We start from the raw sequence: 13,559 nt of genomic DNA, 5'->3' as shown, positions 1-13,559 counted from the left end.
AGTAGTAATAGCGGTGGTAGCGGAGAGACATAAAAGTGCCATTTTCCCTGTCACTCAAAAGGCCAGGCCGACATCACAGAGAGAACGACAATAAACTTCGAAAGAAACTGCTATATATAACAGTCGTCGCGTGCTCTAGGCTCTACCTCAAAAAGTACAAGAGAAATGGGAAAGAGAACGACAGAGAACGAAGGAGAAAGAGAAAGAGAAAGGGAAAAGAAAAAGGTAAAGAGAAAAGAAGAGAGAAAATGTAGCAAAAGATAGAAGGATAATACCAGACTCGGGAAACGTCGAAGCTTCTGCTTCGCTGCCATCTTTCTATCCCGTTCGTTTCCACCCCCTCGTCCACCACCAGCTACCACTTCTCTACTACCCTCTAGCATCCTACTCCCACCATCTCAGCACCTTTCTCACCCTTGTCTGCCGCTACTTCTCATTAGACCGATCTTGATCGTTAGCCTACGTTTTTATTTGCTCTCATTATTTTTACCTTTATTACTTTTATTGCCGTCACTCGTTCGCCTTATTTTTCATCCTGATCCTTTTCCTCTTCTTCCTGTTTTTACTCATTCTCTTATTCCTACTTTAACTGTACTATCGTTGTTGTTATCGTCATTATCGTTATTGCAATCGTTGTTTCTTATTATTGTTATTATTGTTTATTATATATTGAGAAAGAGAGAGAGAGAGACAGAGAAAGAGAAAGACAGAGAAAGAGAGATATCATTTCGGTATTAAGAAAGAAAAAGACGGAGATAGAAACAGAGTTAGCGAACAAGAAAGAGAGAGAGAGAAAGATTCTCTATTGAATTTCAATGAAAAACGAAACGATCGTATCTCCGTTACTTTTGCATCACGAATGATTTATTCCCCGCTGACTTTAATAGGGTGGAAGAGTCATTCTTCCCACCGATAAAAAGGCACAGACATCAAATGAAGCGCGATGCGCGAGCGTATAGTCGCGTAATTAAACGCGAGCTACCAGAGCCGTCATCCTTCTACCCCTTTCTCTCACTCCTTTCTCTTTTCCTCTTCCTCTCCTTCTCCCCCTCTCTCTCTCTCTCTCTCTCTCTTTTTCTTTATCTCTATCACTCTTTTCGGTCTCTTAGCGATTTACTTTAATAAGAGAACGACACGGAATATCATCTAGTCTGCTCTCTGATAAGTAAAAGTAGCATAAAACTCGATGTACAACGTATAAGCAGATGCAAACATATATATGTATATATACATATATAATACATATACATAGAAGCAATGAACGAACGGCGTTCGCGTAACGGAATTTCAATTAATGATTTGCCGTACGTCAGACTGCCGTGAACCGTTTCAATGAGTACTTTCATGAAGGCTCAGCCACCAAAGTCGCTCCTCTCTCGATTTAATCCCCCCGTCCCGACTCGTTCCCCTCTCACTCTACAATCTCTCACTCTCTCTCTCTCTCTTTTTTAACAACTACCAACGAACGACCTCACCGCCTCTCTTTCTTGATTTTCCCTCATGTCGAGTACGCGAAAGCTTCAGAACTCTGAACCGAATATTTCGGTCCTATGGGGATATTCGATGTTTCTCTCTCTATCTCTTTATCTATCTATCTATCTATCTATCTATCTATCTCTTTCTCTCTCTATCTCTCTATCTATCTATCTTTATCTCTCTTTCTATTAAAATATCTTTATCTCTTTTTCTACCTATCTATCTATCTATCTCTCTCTCTCTCTTTCGTTCCCGCTCCCCTCTCTCTTTCTCTCTCTCTCTCTCTCTCTCTCTCTCTCTCTCTCTTACTTTTGCCTACTTCTTTTTTCATTCTTTTTTCTTTTTTTACTCTTTCCCTCTTTCAACGAGTCTACATCATATCACTCGTCTACCTTCACGCAAATTCGCATTCGAAATTAGCGAAGGATGGATATTGAATGGTGTGAGATATAGGAGTAAGGGGAGGAAAGAGAAAAAGGAGTAGGAGGAAGGATGAAGGAGTGGGGGAGGAAAAAGGTGAAACCCTACGCGATCGTATTACGATCGATTTCGCGTTCTTTTGACTCCTCATCTCCCTCAGGCATTTCCGAGTTTTTATTCCGGACTTCTTTCAAAAAAAAAAAAAAGAAACAAAAAGAAGAAGAAGAAGGAAAAAAAAAGTCCCGATAAAATTTCTTTCCCTAGAAATAAAAGGAAAAGGGAAAATGGAAATAATGAAATAACGAAACGAGATAGATAAGCGATCAGAGAAATTTTATTCCGCATTTAACCGGATTTCGTTATTTTCGATCATCAAGCACATCTCTACGTTTCGATATAATATAATTTTTATATATGAAAATTTAGACTTGTATCTTTCTTCGTTCTTCTTCTTCTTCTTCTTCTCCTTCTTCTTCTCCCTTTTTTTTTCTTTAATTTTTTTCTTGTTTTCGAGTAACATACGCGAACGACGCGATTCGTTTTTCGATGAAAATTCAACGAACTTTAAAAAGTTTTCAACGGGAGTGCAAGTAGTCGAGAAGATACGAAAGGGCGGCCCTTTTAAATTCCCGGAAAACTTCTCGTGCGATACGAATCGAGGGGACTCGAAAGATCTCACGGAGGAGGACCGAGCTGGAGCAAAGGAAATTAAAAAAAAAAAGAAAAGAAAAAAAGAAAAAAAACAAGAAAGTAAAAAATAAATAAAAAAGAAAAGAAAAAGAAAGAAAGGGAACACTTGTCCACACCGTACATTCGCGTAACACGCACTTTTTAATTTACGTTAGGCGAATGTACTCGTTAACTCGTTCATGTATACACACGACACACACGTATGAACATGTACACGTATTTATACATGTGTGCAAGTACATATCTACTTGTATATTTCCTTCTTAGGAATCCGTATAACGAGAAAAGGAAAGCTTGGAGATTGAAGGGAGAAGTCGAAAAGTCCCTTCCCCGAAAAAGGACGAAAGAGGAGAAAATGCAACGACTACTCCTTCTAAAGGCAAGCACCGTGACGGATACTTGTGCCCCTCTCGTGGGATCCATTCTTCGAAATTCGCCGGATTACGGTTACCTTCTTCAACCTGGTGGAAGAAATGCAAGTGCCTCCCGTACAAGTTTCAACGCATGCTTTCTCATATACATATCTACGATTTGTACCTGTTGCGAGGGAGACGAAAAAGAAAGAAAAAGAAAAAGAGAAGGAGAGAAAGAAAAGTCTGTTAAGATTTTTATATGCAACGTATTCCAGTACTTTCAATGATAATAATAAAAGTAATAAAAAAAATAAAATAAAAATGATAATAATAATAATAATAATAGTAATAATAATTTTATTAAGTCGAATGAGAGGATAGAACTATTAAGCAATGTAATAAGTACGGCGTAAGAAAATTTTCTCACGGATAATAAAAAAAAGTGGATCGTACGAGTGGGACGATGTTAATTGCATTTATCAACGTTAAGTATTACCTTGAGAAAAAGCAATTAACCCTAATCACATTTTTCTTTATAGAAGATCGCTCCTAACGATAAAGAGAGCATCCCTTGAAAGGAAAATATCATAATACGGCGATGACTAAAGCTCTCAACGTCGATTAAATTGTAATCTGATGAAATTCATTATGCGGCTTGTTAAACTTAACGAAATTCACTAAGCAATAATAGGTTCATCGATTAAAACGAAATATTATCATTTATCATCGATAAAACGACTCGTTCGTTTAAATATAACTCTCTTTCGAAAACTTTTTAAAGGAAAAGAACAAAAAACAAAATGAAAAAAAAAAAACAACAACAACAAATCAACGAACCCATTGAAGCTCAAAACCAAAGATGAGAAAAGAAGGTAGAGGGTGAAGTTGGGTGGGGGTGGTTAGAAGTAGAAAAAGGTTGAGTAAAGAACCAAGTATTATATGCGACGATGTTACGACGTCGTTAGGTGGGATTATTATTTCGCTATACGTGGAAATCTAGATGGAAAAGGAAGAACCATAATATCGTGTATGGGGAAATGACATCGAGGCCAACGACGACGACAACTACGACGACAACTACGACGATGACGACGAGTAAGAATAACAGAAATGAGTAGTACAAAAAAAAACGAGAGAGAGAGAGAGAAAGAGAGAGAAAGAGAGAGAATAGACAAACAACAATGCACGTTGGCACGTTCGGTTAAAATCTGAACGAGACTACCGATCCAGCTTTCTTTTAATACTCATTTTACGAGCGAGTCGCGTATTTCTCATTGCGTGAATAATATCCAAGATTGCGTTAGACGTACTAACATATAACGTGAACTAAAAGGAAGAAAAATGAAGAGAGAGAGAGAAAGAGAGAGAGAGGGTAAATAGGAGACACGAAGGGTCGAAATGGGTCGAAGGGTGGGTGAATGATACAGAGACGAAGGGAAACGAAACGGATTCTTCCTGGCGGCAATGGCGAGTACAATGAGGGGCATCTGCTTAGCAAATTGCAAAAAATAATGACGTTTGCTCGGATAGGAGATACGTCGACGGTGTAAACGAGAAAGAAAGAAAGAAAGAAAGAAAGAAAGAAAGAGAGAGAGAAAGAGAGAGAGAGAAAGAAAGAGAAAAATAGAGAGAGAAAGAAAGATAGATAAATGATGGAAGCCGTCGTATTCCATAACACAATAACGCGTCTGTACTCTCTCTCTTTATCTCTCTCAATCTCTATCTATCTATCTCTCTTTATCTCTCTCTATCTCTCGTGGAACGACAAACACGTCGTCGGGAGGTGAAAAACAAGGCGTCACAAAGAGAGAGAAAGAAAGAGAAAGACATAAGCTTTGTGGAAAAGTTAGAGGATGAGGGTGATGGAAAAAAAAAAAAAAGATAATACAAACGCAAAGGTCCTTCTCTTTTCCCGTGTGTATCATTGAAACAATGTAGCATGCACGAAAGGGTGAGACGGCCATGATCGTTTCTCTTCGTCCTGCATTGAAGATATATAGAAGGTATCTGTATACGCGTGCTTATGTCAGTGTGTACGAAATATATATATATACACACATATATATATGTAATAGAGGGACAGAGAAAGATAGAGGTTCAGCAATCCATACGACGAGGTTGGTTTCGTCCGTCCGACGACGAATTCCAGGGAAGCTTCCTTTATCGTTTGAAACTCCCGCGAAAGACGCGCCATGAATGCGTCTTCATCAAGCTCGCTCAAAACGGAGTTAGGGGAAAGAAAAGAGAAAAGAGGAGAGAGAAGACATAGCGAGAAGATCTGAGAAAAAGCTTCAACTTTTTCCTTTTTTCACTTTTCTTTCTTTCTTTCTTTTTTTCTTTCTTTTTTTGTTCTTTGTTTTCTTTGTTTTCTTTTCCTTCGTGAAACGATTTTATCGGCCGACATGATGGCGCGGATTATATATGTCAATTATTATTTATCCCACATACACGCGCGAAACTTTCTTCCTTCGTCTTCCTTAAACGTTTTTTTAATTTGTAAATATCTATTTCTGTCTCATTGTTAATAAAATAATATTGAAAGTTAGTTAAGTTTGACGCGAACGTGAGAATAAATGTATGATCGTTCGTGATTCGCGTGAGAAACGTATTTCAAAGAGGATACGTTTCTTTCTTTCTTTAGAGAAAAAGAGAAAAAAAGAAATAGCCGATCAATGTAAACGACGAAACGACCAAGTATCGTTTCCCGATCATCGTAAACATTTCCTTTTCAACGTAGCATTCGGATCATCGCGAAACATTCCCATTAAATTGCCAAGACGTGATGATTACGTAGTTACATGAGTACATGTATGAAACGTAAATACTAAGTACGTACGTATCTATTTTTTTTTTTCTGAACCCTGTCCAATTTATCGAGACTTATTGCTGTCATCGAAGAAATTTATCAACGATGGTCGTGTATCTACCACGGCACGACTTTGATCCTTTCGATAGATATCTATTCATCATGATATCGACAAAATTCTCGTTGGTATAAAACACCAGTTCGAAGATATATATGCATGTACATACGTACGTACGTATCTCTATGTATATTTTTATATGTGTGTGTATATATGTGTATATATGTATGTACGTATCGAAGAGAAAATTTCTCATGGCCCCTACGATACTATGCTGTGACCACATGCGACCATAGTCGCTTACGTTCTCATGGTGATCGCATATCGAGCTATCATATGGGTGACACGCGTCTACCTTCTCCCTCACCTCCCTCACCATCATCACCACCATCGCTATTACTAACACTTTCTTTCTCTTTCTCTCTCTTTCTCTCTTACTCTCTTGCTCTCTTTCTGTCACACGTGAAAGAAACGTAATGGATGTTACCAGAGCTTTCTGTCACGTCGTCGGCATAGATTTCAAGGTCGATTTGAAAATTGTTCATAAAATAAAACGTGTTAAGCGCGTCGAGAATAAAAGTTATCAAATATAAATAAATACACCATCGGTTTCAATCCGACTCTCCAATATTTAATAATATAAATGTTTGTTACAATGGAACAAAAGAATCGAAATATCTTTTTGCTACGCATTGTTTCACGTTATTTCGTTCGTACGAATATTGTAATTCGCGTACAATAGCAAACCTTTCTTTTTTTCCTTTTTGTCTTTCTTTCTTTTTTTTCTCTTTCTCTTTTTTCTTTTTTTTTTAAATATTTTTCTTTCGTATCATTCGTTCGGCTTTCATACCGTTCGACGCTCGTATTGTTACGCCTACGTTACGTATTTTTTCCGGCTCCTAGCGGCATTATTAATACGTACATATCGTCGTTTAACAAAGGCGCCATTGAAATTAAGAATGTTCCTATTAATCTCGCTCTAATTAAAGTGAAACAAATATTCCCCTCGAGTCGATTTGCTCGACGTGAAAATTTCTATTTAACATCGAACATCCTGTCGATGTTAAAATTTCCTTTACGATTTGTTTGTTTTCTTCTTTCATTTCCTACTTCTTTGTTTTTCCTTTTTTAACTATGATTTGGGCATTAGACGCACGATGAATCCATATATCTTTCTTATTATCTCGTACGAAAGAGAGAGAGAGAGAGAAAGAGAGAGACAGAAAGAAAGAGAGAGAGAGAGAGAGAGAGAGAGAGAGAGAGATGAACGAACCTTGAGACTTTATAAATTCGGGACAAATTAGTTTATCTTTCGGTGATGTTTATTACACTATATAAAAGCTCTCGGAAATGGTAACGCTTGGGCCACCCAAGCTAACCGAAAAACATCGCTAAAAATATAACCCGTTTCTCGTCGCCCTTCTCCCTCTTTCCCCCCTCCCTTTACCACCCTTTTCCATTTCGTTTCCTTTCCTCTCCTGGAAACTTCAGAAGCGTTGAAATGTGAAAAATGGAATATCGTGTCTACCTACAACGAGGAAAAGGGATTGTGTAAAAAAATGTTTTCAACTGTTTATTATAGTTTTCAATTAATTCGTATCTTTTTTCTTCTTTTCTTTCTTTTTTTTTTTTTTGTTTTCTCATTGCATTGTATTTTCACGATCATCTGACGCAAATCCAATTAGGAACTTATCGAATTTGTTTGGGAAAATAAAGGGAAAGCAAAAGGAAAAAAAAGAAATGGGATTACAAAACAATCGGAAACAAAGATATATAATATGACTGGTGATTTAATAATTTCAATGTGGGGAAAAAAAATTCAGCTGAAGCGCTATTGAATTATAAATTCCAGAAGGATATCCGCGATAAAATATTAATAGAATTTAATTACATAACTCTGAATGTGAAATATTTAGCAGGTAAATAGTTCGTATAGGTAAAAATATTTCATTAAATTTATCGGTTTTGTCAAATTTATTAAATTATTTATATCTTCCCATGAAAAAAAAAAAATATATATACGATAGAACAAAGAAATATACTGCATATATATATATATATATAGAGAGAGAAAACTATAATAAATAGACAGTCAGAATCACATTTTTACGCTCATTGAATATTAATAAAACCCATTGACTTTGCACACTGAATAAATTTATAAAAAAAAAAGATGAAGAAAAAAGGAAAAAAATAAATAAATAAATATTCGCCGGGAATGAAGAGTACCTACCGCAATTGTGAAAGATTTCGAGAGAGAAAAAGAAAGAGAGAAAGATAGAAAGAGAAACAGAGAGAGAGAGAGAGAGGAAAATAGAGAGAAAGAGAGAGAGAGTAAAAAACAGAGAAAGAGAGCAAAAAGAGAGAGAAAGAGAGAGATAGAGAGATAGAGAGAGAGTGAAAAGTTTTAACGAGAAAATCTGGGCAAGTGGACGCGAGGAAACGACGCCTATTCGCCACGACCGTTACTCGTCATTTAAAATCCGGACTAGGTAGTATCGTAGTAGGAAGAAGTGGTCTGTAACGATAGACGAGAGAGGAGAAATTTTCGCGCGAGGGGTTCTCTCGAGTCGAATAAGGGTTTGCTAGAAGGAAAAAGAGAGAGAGAGAGAGAGAGAGAGAGGGGAGTGGGGGTAGCCAGGAATAATTTACCGCATGGTTTTTGCTGAATTTTCCGACGTTGCTTAACCTGCCGTAGGTAGACGCCTAAAAGTCCGTAGGTTTCGAAGCTCGTATTGGTTGATGGTGATGGTGGTGGTGGTAGTGGTGGTGGTAGTGCTGGAGAAAAAAATCAGAGGGAAAAGGGGTAGCTATTGCTATGGGGCGAGCGAGTGCGACTCGACGAATAAACGCTTTAATAAAAGTTCTCTCTTTTTTTCTTTCTCTTACATGTAACGCGCACACATATGCATATATACATATACACATACATACATATATATATATATATATATATATATATATAGCTAGAAAAAAGGGAAAAAAGGACGGAGGAAAAGAAAAAAAAAAAAATATATTACACCAGAAGGCAACGCATAGCGGCCAATCACGAAACCGCGTAGCTACATGCGGTCAGGTACGGTATTTGTTTCATCGGTGAAAGCCGTGAAAATTCCAGCCCGAATCGTCCGTCCGAACGTGCGATAGTGCAACAAACAACAACCCACCGGCATTACCAACCACCACCACTAAAACACCACGTCTACTCGTTGTAAAACTCTGGAAAAGTAGAACTGCCGATGCAACTGGCAATCCCGTCCGAACGAACATTTCGAAACGTGCTTTCGTTTCCCGTGCCGTGCCCTCTGCCAATGAGCTCGCTAACGAGCGGAATAACGATACCACGAAAATTTTTTTCTACGTCGATTTAATCCAGCACACGGTTTAACCCATGAGAGCAGGTAGGTAGGTACATACAGTACTTCGCAGGAGAGAAAAAGAGAGGGAAAACTCCATTCGAACGAACGATTCCATCGTTCGAAGCGAAATGCGTACGATCGATCGTACATACAGTCAAAAAGTCGTACGGAAACTGATGGAACAAAACACATATACGTATGTATGTGTGTATGTATGTATGTATGTATGTATATATGTCCTATCTACTACTAGCACGTAGCAGATGTCGCAAAGTATCGACAACGTTCGGATCGTGATGGATGCTGTTTAACATCGTCGAAGGGTCCAAACGATTACTCCGATTTGTGTACTCGCGATATCCCTATGAGATATCCATGCTATCGGATCATCTAGGAATAGGAGATAAAAATAGTCACTCGATGGGGAAAGTTTTATACGAAAGCTTTTGCCATATATCAAAGAGGAAGAGAGAGGGAGAAAGAGAGAGAAAGAGAAGTGCGAAAAGAGAAAAACGTTGAACCAAAAAAAAAAAGAAGAAGAAGAAAAATTTTCGCGACGTGACTTCAAACACAATATTTTAATAACGTGTTTTCGTTTTAAAGGGATTTACGAGAGAAAGAGAGAAAAAGAGAAAAGAAAAGAGAAGGGAAAAAAGTGTGGACAGGATCGAGATGGACGGATAGAGAAAGAGAGAAGAAGAAAAAAGAAGAGAGGAAAGAAAGGCAGAAAGAAAAAGAAAAAGAAAAAGAAAAAGAATGAAAAAAGAAAAAAGATCACGAAAAAATGAAGAAGTAGAGGAACAAAAAGAAAAAGAAGAAGAAGAAGAAGAAGAAGAGGAAAATTTGAAAGAAACAAAATGAATCGATATTAAAAAATATCCTTCGAAAAGAGAAACGTGTAAAAGGCAATGCACGAACATGCAATAAGCGAGACATATGGCAGACAAATACGAAGGAAAGAAAAGCAAATAGGTATATGGTACTTCGCCCCTAGCCCCATCACGATCTTCGATCCCCCCTTTAACGACGTGGTCGGAGTACACGCGACAATGGCGAGGTTAATGAAAGACGTAGGTGCTAGTTATGGATGCCATAACTCAGCTGATGGGGGCCTCTGCACCAACGAAATCAGCCTGTGCACTCTAGCACAAATCCCTACTTCTTTCTCTTTCTCTTTCTCTCTTTCTCTCTCTCTCTCTCTCTCTCTCTCTTTTTTTCTATCATACATTTCGCATATGACATCTGACTCACGAACCTTAAAAGGGTCCATGGGGGTGCACGGAAAGTAGAAAAATAGAGGTATGGGGATGAAAGATTTCATTGAAAAGATGCAAGTAAACGAGGTCCCTCTCTTCTTTGATGGTAAATATTTCTAATTCGTTTCTATTTTACTTTTTATCTGTTCTCTCTCTCTCTCTTTATCTATCTATATATCTATCTATTTCTTTCTATCTTTCTTTTTCTAAATTATTCGAATCGTTGAGTAAGAAAAGGATGACACGACAATTTTCTTCGCTTTAATTTGCCTCGTCTCTCTTTTCTGATCTATCAAATTTTACCTTATCTATTAGATACATCTAAACGTCCCTTTTCTCCTTATATTCTTTTTAATTAAACAAATAAAAAGTATCTTCTATCGTAAGTGCAAAACGCGATGATATTCGTTTACTAACAACGTGCAATTTCTCGCTCGCTTTAATTCATAAATCGAAAGAGGAAGAACAGTTGAAAAATATGTCTGTGAAATTTCCAAAGGCAAAAGGCTATCTTTTTTATTTAATTAATTAAAGTAGAAAATGCATTTCTTAAACCGTTTCTTTCTCTTTTTCTCTCACATATACTCTCTATCTCTTCTTCTTTGTTATATCTCTCAGTTCACTCGTTTATCCAGATTGAAGATCTCACCGTGTTTCTTTCTAATGAAGTCTCGGAGTTCAAATAATAAACATTTCCACTTAACTCGACTGCCAAGTACGCAACAGACCGTAAGTTTATCTCTATTTCCGTCTTTCTCCCTTTCTCTCTTTCTCTTTCCCTCTCTCTCTCTCTCTCTCTCTCTCTCTCTCTCTCTCTCTCTCTCTCTCTCTCTCTCTATTTCTATCCTCTATCTCTCTCACTCTTTCACTTTCTATTTACACGTTTTTTTCATTCTAGAACGACCGAGTTTTCTTATGTTTTCACGAAACACATCCAACGACTAGATATAACAAGTCCCTTCTACACCTCGCGAAAAGAAAAAGAAAAAAGAAAAAAAATCTCTATTCGTTCCTTCTCCTTTTCTTTTATCCCATTTCTCCGTTGACTATATATTTTATACTTACATTTCACGACCCCCTTTTCACGTGAGAATCATCAACAGAGAAATTATACTGAATAGCTTTGGTTGCATCTTTCTGTATATCTAGGTATACGTAAACTATAGAAGAAATATAAACGAGTAGACGTTTCCGTATTAGCATGCAAAAGTCGAAGTGATGCGAATTATGCGCTCTTGGATAGGTATATAAGACGCCTAACGCTTACATATGTGTATATTCAAACGAAACGTTTGCGTCCGTTCGTCATGACATTCATCATTCATGAGCGATCGTATTGGAACGTAAGATTTATCGCTATTCGAAAGATTTATGAAGATTTAAAAATCGACGTGACGTTGGCGTTCAACGCCTCGATTTTAACTTAAACATAAGTAATAAGTATTATCTAAGAACGAGACGTTTCAACTTCTCGCGTTTCTTTAATTATTAACAATTATACATGTATAATTTTTATACATTGTATGATAATTAAAGATTATTAAATAATGAACAAATCATACACGTGTAAAAATCAAATGTTATTCAACGTCGATCGAAACAAAATGAAAAATGTAATGAATATTTATGTTCGATCAACACTTGCTGTCTTAATCGAATTTCAACATTTGAAGAATCTTTGAGAAACGATACGAACAAATACGAATATACGATTCCGAGAAATAATTGCATGTTATGTGGAAAATGTAATGAATTTATATTCAAATCAACACTTGTCGTCTGTCTCAGTTGAATTTGAACATTTGAAGAATCTTTGAGAAACGATACGAACAAGTACGAATATTATCCGGTAATTGCAAATCATTTAACGTCCATCATATAACGAATATTCCTATTCTATCAACACTCGTAGTCTCAGTTAAATTTGAACATTTGATAATCTTAGAGAAATAATACGAACAAATACGAACGTACGAATCCGTGAAATAATTGCAGGTTTTATTTAACGTCGATCGAACGAAACGGAAAATATAATGAATATTTATATTCTATTAACACTTGTCGACTCAGTTGAATTTGAACATTTGAAAATCATTGAGAAACGATACGAAGAAATACGAATATACGACTACGATAATTGAGAAGACCTCTCTATGAAATATTAATGTATATCCCTTCGAAGAATCACAATGTGCATGCGTGTTTTACGCTATGCCATACGATCATCATCGAGTTGTGCCCGAATCGAGACAAGGATTCATCGAAGGGTCGAGACTGTATAACTAGAGAAAAGAGAGAATGAGAGAGCAAGAGAGGAAGAGAGAAAGAGAGAAAGAGAAACGATGGAACGAAGAATGAAAGGGAACGACTGTTGACCCCAGTCGATGGGATATTTCTTTGTGTCTGAAACGTCTAATCGCACAGCATCCCACTATAGTGACTCTCCACCCTTCAGGAACATCATCAGGAATCTTCTATGCGTATCGTTAGAGTCTCGATTATCTCCTTCTTTATTATTCACTGAATCGAATTTTGTAGATATTTTTTTTCTTTCTTTCTTTCTTTCTTTCTTTCCTTCCTTATTTCTTACTTTCTTTCTTCTCTTTTCTTTCTGTCTTTTTTATTTTCTTTTTTTTCTCTCTTTTTTTACGAAAACACTATTGGGATTTATCGGACTCGCGTAATCACGTTTAAAAAATCGGAAGATATATACCATCGGTTTAAAGTAAGAAATGATTTCTATAATGACGCCGTACATTCTCGCGTTTTATTCTGTACCAAAGCTGTACAATAATCGTGACACAAAGAGAGGTAGTAGTCGTCATCGTCCTCGTTGTTGACGGTAAACACGAAAATCCGATAAAAGAACAACGTCTTAGGATGGATGGACAAGTCTTAAGGAAAGGTCGTCAAAGTTTAGAAAAAGAGAGGAATAAAATGAGAGAGACAAAGAATAAATAACCAAAAAAAAAAAGAAAAAAGAAAAAAGAGAGACAAAGAAGAGACAGAGAAAGAGAAAAAACAGCAGAAATCTCAAGGATGATTTTAAAAAGTACTCTCTCTCTCTTTCTCTCTTTCTCTCTTTTTCTCGTTTTCTCTCACGAAGAATATTTTCTCGAATTTTCAAAGCTTTTCTACCAA

The sequence above is a fragment of the Vespula vulgaris genome, chromosome 4 (genome assembly GCF_905475345.1).
Source record: "Vespula vulgaris chromosome 4, iyVesVulg1.1, whole genome shotgun sequence".
In the NCBI taxonomy this organism is placed as follows: Eukaryota; Metazoa; Arthropoda; class Insecta; order Hymenoptera; family Vespidae; genus Vespula; species Vespula vulgaris.
This window is presented reverse-complemented; position numbering follows the sequence as displayed.